The sequence below is a fragment of the Micropterus salmoides genome, unplaced genomic scaffold (assembly GCF_014851395.1).
Source record: "Micropterus salmoides isolate LMB-PRFRI ecotype aquatic unplaced genomic scaffold, ASM1485139v1 Ms_hic_scaffold_22, whole genome shotgun sequence".
Lineage (NCBI taxonomy): Eukaryota > Metazoa > Chordata > Actinopteri > Centrarchiformes > Centrarchidae > Micropterus > Micropterus salmoides.
Window position 1 is genome coordinate 17,748,511 of NW_024041373.1, and position 9,131 is coordinate 17,757,641.

Below are 9,131 nucleotides of genomic sequence, written 5' to 3' on the forward strand. Positions count from 1 at the left end.
AGGCTTGAAAAGCTTTTCCAAACCCAAGACTTCTGTGTGACGACATCAAAATAGGACTGAGCAGAGTCCAGTCTAGTTTGTTTACCGCAATTTCCTAACAGCAGCGTATCCTAAAAGTTGTAAATACAGTCCCCTCCAAAAGTATTGGAACGGTAAGGCAAATTCTTAAATCTTAAAGTAAATAACATTTAATATTTGGTGGCATAACCCTTGCTTGCAATAACTGCCTCAAGCCTGCGACCCATCGACCAAACTGTTGCATTCTTCATTTGTGATGCGATTCCAGGCTTTTACCGCAGCTTCATTCAGTTCTTGTTTGTTTCGGGGTGTTTCTCCCTTCAGTCTCTTCTTAAGGAGTTGAAATGCATGCTCTATTGGGTTAAGGTCAGGTGATTAACTTGGCCAGTCTAAAACCTTCCACTTTTTTCCTCCTTTGTTTTGTTGGCAGTGTGCTTTGGGTCATTGTCCTGCTGCATGATAAACTTCCTCCCAATTAGTTTCAATGCATTTCTCCGTAAATTGGCAGACAAAATGTTTCTGTCCACTTCTCAATTCATTCTGCTGCTACCATCATCAGTTACATCATCAATAAATATTGATGAGCCTGTTCCAGAAGCAGCCATGCAGGCCCAAGCCATGACATTACCTCCGCCATGCTTCACAGATGAGCTTGTATGCTTCAGATCATAAGCAGTTCCTATCTTTCTCCACACTCTTTCCATCACTTTGGTAGAGATTAATCTTGGTCTCATCAGTCCATAGGATTGTGTTGCAGAACTTTTGCGGCTCATCTCTGTACTTCTTTGCAAATTTCAATCTGGCCTTCTGATTCTTACAGCTGATGAGTGGTTTGCATCTTGTGGTGTGGCCTCTATATTTCTGCTCTCTGAGTCTTCTTCCAACAGTGGATTGTGATACCTTCTCCCCTGCACTGTGGAGGTTGTTGGTGATGTCACTTACTGATGTTTTGGGGGTCTCTTCACAGCTCTCACGATATTTCTGTCATCAACTACTGTTGTTTTCCTTGGCAGACCTGTTCGATGTCTGTTGCTCAGTACACCAGTAGTTTCTGTCTTTTTCAGGACATTCCAAATTTTTGTGCTTGCTATGCTCAATGTTTGTCCACTGGCTCTGGTCAATTTTTCCTTCTTTTCTCAGCTTGACAATGGCTTGCTTTTCTCCCATAGACAGCTCTCTGGTCTTCATGTTGGTTTATCCTCTTTAACAGGAATTGGAGTCTTTATAGAGATAGTGGTGTTCTTGCTCATCCCTACTAATTATACACATTCCAACCAAAATATAGACACTTCTGTGGTAAACAAGACTAGTGCCATCAGTGGAAAGGGTTCCTGACAACGGCCTTAAAGGTTCAATGTGTAAGTTTTAATGACATCTAGTGGTGAGAGTTACAAATTGTGCCCCCCCTCTCCTATCCAAGCGAGCTGGATAGCTACAGTGCCTGAGACAGGACAAAAGATGTCCTGTGTGAGAAAGCAGAGAGTTGCCAGTCAAGAAGTCACTTTTTTTTTTACATTAATTTATAAAGAAATTATATTTACTTGATTATTCAGTAAAACCATATGTTATTGTGAATATTATTGTTACTTGTTCAATAAACAACAGCCACATCAAGAAATGAAGTGTTACATGATGTCTCATTCTCCTGTAATTCATTATTTTACTGTACTGTAATCATACTTTTTGTTACATCTTGGGAGGGTTGGCTCATCTGGACTAACATACCAAAGTAAATGAAGAAGATCTCAAAAACTATCACATCTAGTGCATCAAGTATGACCACTGACCAATAACTGTAAGCCTCACTGATTCTGCACCACAGTCCATTATAAACTACATAATACATGAAGTTTACAAATGCATTGTCAGGTTTAGCTGGCTGATTGCTTCCATGCTGTAGCTAATGTTACCGTTTTACCAAATATCAGTTGATTGTCTCGCTAACGTAACTGGAAAAGCCAACCCTCTTCTTACTTCTAATGAACCAGAGCCCCGTTTCAGAAAGCGGGATTAGTGGAAATTCTGAGTATGTTGAGCCTGGGATGAGGGAAACTCTGGGTTTTCTGTTTCAGAGAGCGAGATCAGATAATCCCTAGATCAGTAACTCCGGCAACTGATGTAAATTGAAAAAAACGTCAGTTTCTCTCTGACTCCTCCCCTCCTGCGGAGCCTGAGGCGGCTTTCTGACACACCGTTTCATTTCCTCATTCATTCTGTCGATATCAAAGCACAAATCTGAACGCATTTACATCTTTAAAAACTTTAAAATCCTGGTTAGATAGGCATTTAGTTTGTTACCCAAACATGATCTTGAACATGACTGCTTTATGATCAATCTGTCATCGATGTAAAGACAGATCCCTGCACATTGTGGATTTATCCTCAGCACAGAATAAAATCTATGTCCGTCTTTAGGTAGCCTATAATGCTGCGACTCTGTGGACAGTTGCACTGAAAACACTTACTGTGGGCTACGTTACTGCAGTAATCACTATTTAATATGTAACCTATAAAACTGATCAATGAACATGTTCATTATGTTAATTAAGGCTAATGTGACTATTTCTGACTGAGGATGACTGTGGTGCAGCTGCAACAAATAGGCCTAAATAAGTGTGAGAGGAGAGAAACTGCTGGTCCGCAGATTGTTCAGTTCTACAGAATATAGTTTGTGTTATAATAGAGTGTAAGGGACCCCACAATTTATTTTTTTTAAGTTTTCTATTCAATTTCAATGTGTGCTGCAATGTTATTCAACGCCCAACAGAAGTAGGATGTTTTGAAATGCGCTGCACAGTTGTCACCACCAGGTAGCGTTGGTGAGTAAGCATCGATTTATAGTAGTAGAAGAAGAGCTATCCTGCTCTGTGTTTTTGTTATACCCCGTGTTCACGAAGAGTTACAAGAAGACGCTATTAGCTTTTGGCAGCCGAGAAGTTTACAGGCCGGTAAAGGTTGTTGTACACTGCTAAATCTTGTGGAAGACAGCAATAAAACCCCACTACAAGTTCTCGAGCGCCTGTCTGTGTTTCCTGGCTGCAACATAAGGTTTAAAAGTGAGTTTTTCATTGTTAGGCCTACTGCTGATAGTCTGTTTTGACAGCATTAATAAAATACGAAATGAGCAAGATTTTATAAATGTAAAATAGACGTCTAAAACTTTATTAACCTATTGACACATTTTCCACTGCAAAAAAATAATTAATAGGCTAACCTGCTGGGTGTGACTGTGACTTTACAATCACAGGTTCACGAGTAAACTCCAGTCTGGTAAATGATGAATGAGCAAGGCTCTATAGTAGCTTAGCTTAATAATGTTAACGCATTGATCCTTCTTCCACTCCTGCGTTTTAGAGCCTATCATGGTCCACGTTGGCACGCATTCATATTTCTAGCTCTACCCGATTAAAATGGAGGCTCTGCCTTTATTTACCCGTTGCCATGGTGAATTGTAGTATCATTTCCTCCTTTGATGATGCCTTTTTTTCATCCCCACGCACACGCTTCCATCAGGCTCAACATACTCAGGGTTGATTGAACTTATTCTGATTGCTCTGGAACTGAAAATTCAGAGTTTCCCACCTCAGGCTCAATCAAACCAGAGCTCAGGGATAAACTCAGAGTTTGTTAAGCCTGCTTTCTGAAACAGGGCCAGAGGACTGCTCAGAGACTGTTAATTATTATTATTATTATTTTTCCTCTTCTTCTTATACGGACACATTTAATGTAGTGATGGGCGTCAACACTGCCGGAATTATACAAGCAGAAGAAGAACGCTGTGATGACAAAACACGCTCTGTAGCGCTGTTTGTCCATTATCTGCTATTGTAGAAACATGAAGACACAATACTGCAACCTCCATAGAAGGGGGTGCCCGCGGTTATGTAGATATAAACTGCTCATTCTAAGGTAATAAAAACATAATGGTTCATTATGTAAGGTCTTTACACACCACTGAAAACATAGTTATATGTAGATATAGATATTATATTGCATTTCTGTCAATAAATCCTCAGAAATATTACACACTGAACCTTTAAGGAGGTGATATCTGCTGCAATATTGAACTTTGACTGTGGTGTGCACGGGGGCACCAACAAGCTGCTCTGCCCCGTCGCAAGTCACTGAAAATAATAGCGCAGTGCTGCTGTTGTTGTGGTCTGTCTGCAAGGCCCTTTATACATGTAAACTGAAACTGTAATTTCTTAACTTGAAATGGAAAGTAATATTAATTTAGTTAAGTTGCTTTAACTTGAAACTATCAATTAGAAAAACTCAGAGTATAAGTTGAAGTTATAAAAAGTTAATTTAACTAAAAAAAAACATTGAGACAACTAGAACCCTGTAGTTATATCACCTTTATGAACTTGAATTTGAGTTGAAACAAAGGCAATCTTTAAGTTGAGTTAACTTGCATTTTCAAGGCAGCAGGTGATCTTACATTTCCAAGTTAAACTAACTTTAAAGGTCTTACATTTAGTTATCTGAACTTAAAAATGTGAGTTGAAAGGTGTAGAATTGTATGTTTGTTTGACAAGAAAAAGCAAGTTTCCTTGAATGGACAATGTAATATAGATAGTTGTTTTAACTCACAGTATTCAGTTAAAAGTTCAAACAATATATTATCATTAATTAAGCAAATTGTATAATGTAACATGATGAGTTGAAACAAAGCTTTTCTTAAAGTTGAGTTTACTCACATTTTTAAGGCAGCAATTTAAGTTTTTAAGTTGAACCGCCTTGATAATTTTTACAGTGTACATGCTTGTATTTTCTTTCAAACCTGAGTGCAGAATTAAAGATAATGCAGGCATTTTGGAGTACAATTTTATAATGAAAGTCATGGCCTCCTGTGCTTGGTTGTAAATGTTTTATGACATGTCAGGGCCACGTACAAGAATTTTGTTTTTTTTGTTGTTGCTTGTTTTAGGATAGTTAAAGGAAATTCTGTGCTGTGCAGGTCTTAGTGGCAATCGGGCAATCATGTTTACGTAGCAAAGAGGCTATTTCAACTGAAAGAGATCAGACTGTAAGAGATGAATACAAACGGATCAACTGGTGATTCATGAAGGAGTCATGCATCAGTTAAGATTGATAAGGATGTAAATGCTCTGTCAGACTGAACAGAAGAAAATGTACTTAATGGGTATTCAAGATATGCCAACTAAAGTATCCTATCTCATCGAGCAGTATAAGCTGATCAGTGGTATCAAAAGCAGTGTGAATGAAAAGCAGAATTAGTGCAAGTAGGCATTACAATGTCAAGTGCTGCTTCAGTGATGCTTGTTAAGTTGTGACTGAAACTCCAAATCAGAAATGTTTTTTTGTGGTACATCCAGGACTTTTTAGGACTATGAATGTTCTCGCCCACTGCTGCCCACCTCAATTCAATATAATAATTTATCAGCAGTGGAATTGTATCATGATGATTTGATCGTGTGTTATTGCTTTACAAGAACCATATAGTTTTTCTGAAGAGAGTTTTGTCTGAAGCACTGTGTAACAGTGGGATACATTTGACCGATCCCTCCATTTCCATCTCACTATTGGAGCTATATTTTCATAACATAGTTTACATTCAATTTGTTCAAATTCTAAGTGTATATATGTTGATTTTTAAAATAATAGGCGTGCTCAAACATTCACCAATAAGTGGCTTCAGATGAGTGAGTGTCGGCTCGTGCTGTTCCAACCATAGGGTTCCAACCATAGGCGGAGCGGGGGGGGTGGCTAATTGGGCTTAAGCCCAGAATGTTTTGTCAAAAGTCTTTTAGGTTTTTAAACGAAGTTCAACTTTGTTTCATTTCCCCTCCGTCTTTCTGACTGGAGCAGCAAAACAGTGGAGCAAAAGCTCTTTTACCGTGGCGGTGGTAATGCATCTTTCAGCCGGCTTGCCCACCACTAATAAACTAGTGATGGCAAGTTTGAGTCTTTTGACAGACTGTTCATTCAAATCTCGTTCATTAAAATTAAGTAATCTTTTTTTGAGTCATTTCGTTCATTTGAACTAGGCTGGTTATTGTGGCGCTGCAGCCCTCTAGTGGGCGATTAAAAAACAGCGCCGTTCTCAAACACGGAAGGCTGCCTGGCTTGCTTTATTTGACAAAGTATAATGCACAAATTCACCGCTTGATTACTGTATATCATCATTTTATAAACCCCCCTCGGCCCACAACCAAATTTAAACCATGTAAAAACCACAGAAATATGTTGTCAATATGTAATCACCACTACTCCGGCTAAATCCTTCCATTTTCACAATCTTTCCCGAGTAGTATACAACCAGACCAGCCATATAAAGGCTTATGTATATAATTACTATCATTATTAATATCAGATTTGCAGTAAATATATTGAAGCAATAAGCTTGATACACTATATGAATAAACACACTCTTATTAAAATTCAACCAATTTAATAATAATCTGGCTCAAGCCACCAAGTTCTTAAAGAACTCCAGCACAGAGAGAGGAACAAAGAAATAAACACATATAAACGCAGCAATTTGGCAGGTCTGGACCCAGAATGGGCCACATCAGGTCCTGATTCTGCAGACAGAGAAACACACATGAGCACATCGCTCTCAAACACTGCAGGTTGTTCACCAGTCACAAGCTGTGAAACAACAGCACGGCTCTGTTGGTAAATGAAAAGTAAAAGTTACGTTGCGTTCTCTGGTGGACCTGGATTAGCTGTTAGCTGTTTACAGAGCTAACGCTAACATTGCTACGTGGCTGTGTTTTAATGTTTTAATGACCGGGTCTATTTGTTTTGGAGAGGAGACGACCTCGGAGGTAATTCTGCTCCAGGTAGAACCCTGTCAGGGCTCTGAAGTGGACCCAGAACAACTCTCACCAGCTGTTAGCTGTAAAGTTAAACACTAGCAGGACTAAAGTTACGGTGTGGCTGTGTTAAAACTACAACTTAGCACAACATCACTGCGCTGTAATAATGTTATGCTTTATAAAATGTCACATAATTAACAAAATAGCTATATAATGTCAGTCCAGTGACTGTTACCTGACAGCCGACCTGCCTCTCATTCTCCGGCGCTGGCAGTCACTCAGCCTGCTGATTGAACAAAAGACTGAGGAGGACCCAAGTGAGCGGTGAACGAGTCGTTCATTCATGTTCCACAGTAGGAGCTGTCGCGTGACAAATGAACGACTCAAACCTAGAGACCCACAGTTGAGAGTCGTGAAATAATCAATTCTGTTTCCTGTACTGACGAGTGAACGTAAGAGTCCTAGATCCTTCACGCATGCGTGAAAATGAACGAATCACTCACTGAGACAACCCGTTCCTCCTGAGTCATACACATGATTAGGTCTTATGAACGAAACGTTCTTTGAATGACACAACACTATAATAAACACTAAAGGTGTGTTCACACCCAAAGCGAATCCCGCGGTTTGGGCAGCTTGATTACATACAAAGTTAATGCAAAGACACGAATTCCTGCGAATTTGCTCCGGGCGGTGCGAAAGAGACGTTTGTCGAGAAATTCACTGGTTCGCAGGAGTTAAAATTTTTCAATTTGGGCGGAAATTTGCTTGACACGATGTTGCAAAAGCCTATCAGCGGTGAGATTGTCACAACGTCACCGGCGGCTTCGGAGCACTATTTGGAGAGGACCAGGCGAGCTGTGTAATGAGCAAAATCCGACTTCCCATGTCAAATGGAACGCACCACAATTGACATGGGAAGTCGGAATTTCCGAGTTCAAAGGTCAAAATTTCAAAGGGCCCTTAAGTTGGAATTTCAATTTCATTTTTTTTTCATTTCAAGTCCCTGCAATACCCCGACTTTGTGATCCAAGATGGCTGTCGGGGTATCAACAGTTAGTGAAAGCTGTAGGTTATACTGTTTATTAGCACTTCTGTGTACTTGTGACTCATATAAATGTTCGTACACAAAGTGCTGTCCAACAGTTGTCTGTGGACGTGTTGCTACAGTGTTTAGTGTGAGTAAATACCGTACAATGCGTTTTTTTAATCAACCGGCGTATGAATAGCTAACCTGGGGCGAGTTCAATCTGAAAACGTTTTGCACCGGTTTGCAACGTTTTCAGATTGAACGGCATGTTTCCCTGAAACGTTGCGCAACGTCTGCAATGGGCTTCGAGGTATGTTTGCTCCTGTTTGGTAAAAGAATCTTATATCGTGGAATAGTTCATTTTCTTCCATAATTTAATTCAAAAATATAATCTTATAAAAAAATTTCATTTTAATATTGATGATTAGGGTTTACAGCTCAGAGAATCAAAACTCTAGTATCCCAAAATTTATTAGAATTTCAGAATAAATGATTTATTATACAGAAATATCGACCTGAGAAGACCTCTAATCAGGTAATTAACTCAAAACACCTGCAAAAGTTTCTTAAGCTTTTAATCTCTCAGTCTGGTTCTGGTGCTCACAATTAACTTTTCCACCAGATTCAAATTTGTTTTGAGATTTGAGATGCTCCTGTACTAATCTAACAAAAGTAATAATAGGCTAATTTAACAGCAGGTGGATTAACTGCAAACTGGTGATCCAGGGACTCCAGAAAAAATTAAATAAAAGCAGGTGAAATGGAAGAGGGACAAGAGATGAAAATGCGTTTAGAAGAAAGAAGTGAATAGAAGATGAGTAAATTGGGCACAGATGCCAGAAGTAAATGTAAGAGAATGCATTTGATATTCTTTGCATCTTAAGTTTCTGATCAGTGGGGGTGACAGAAGGATGGTGGTGACGATAAAGGAGCTGAAATTCGTAAAGTAAATTAAGGGATGCAAACTAGTCCTTTAAGCTGATGAGGAGACTTTTTGTTTTTAATGTGCAAATGTAATACATCATATACAAAAAAAGATTCTATAATTGTTTTGTAATGCATCACAGCCCTCTGAATCCTAATCAAACCGAATTACCTCCAATGATGACAGTTACACCATATTCCTACCATACCTTGGTTTATATAACTTAAAATAGTAACATCAGATAAGTTTTACCTCTTTTTAGTTGCCAGGAGTGAAAATGAGTGATCCTCAACATTTGTTTTGTTTTGGATTGCAGCGGGAGAACAATTAAATAAAAACGAGATTGTAGTCCCCTTTGGTTTGGGCTAAGCTC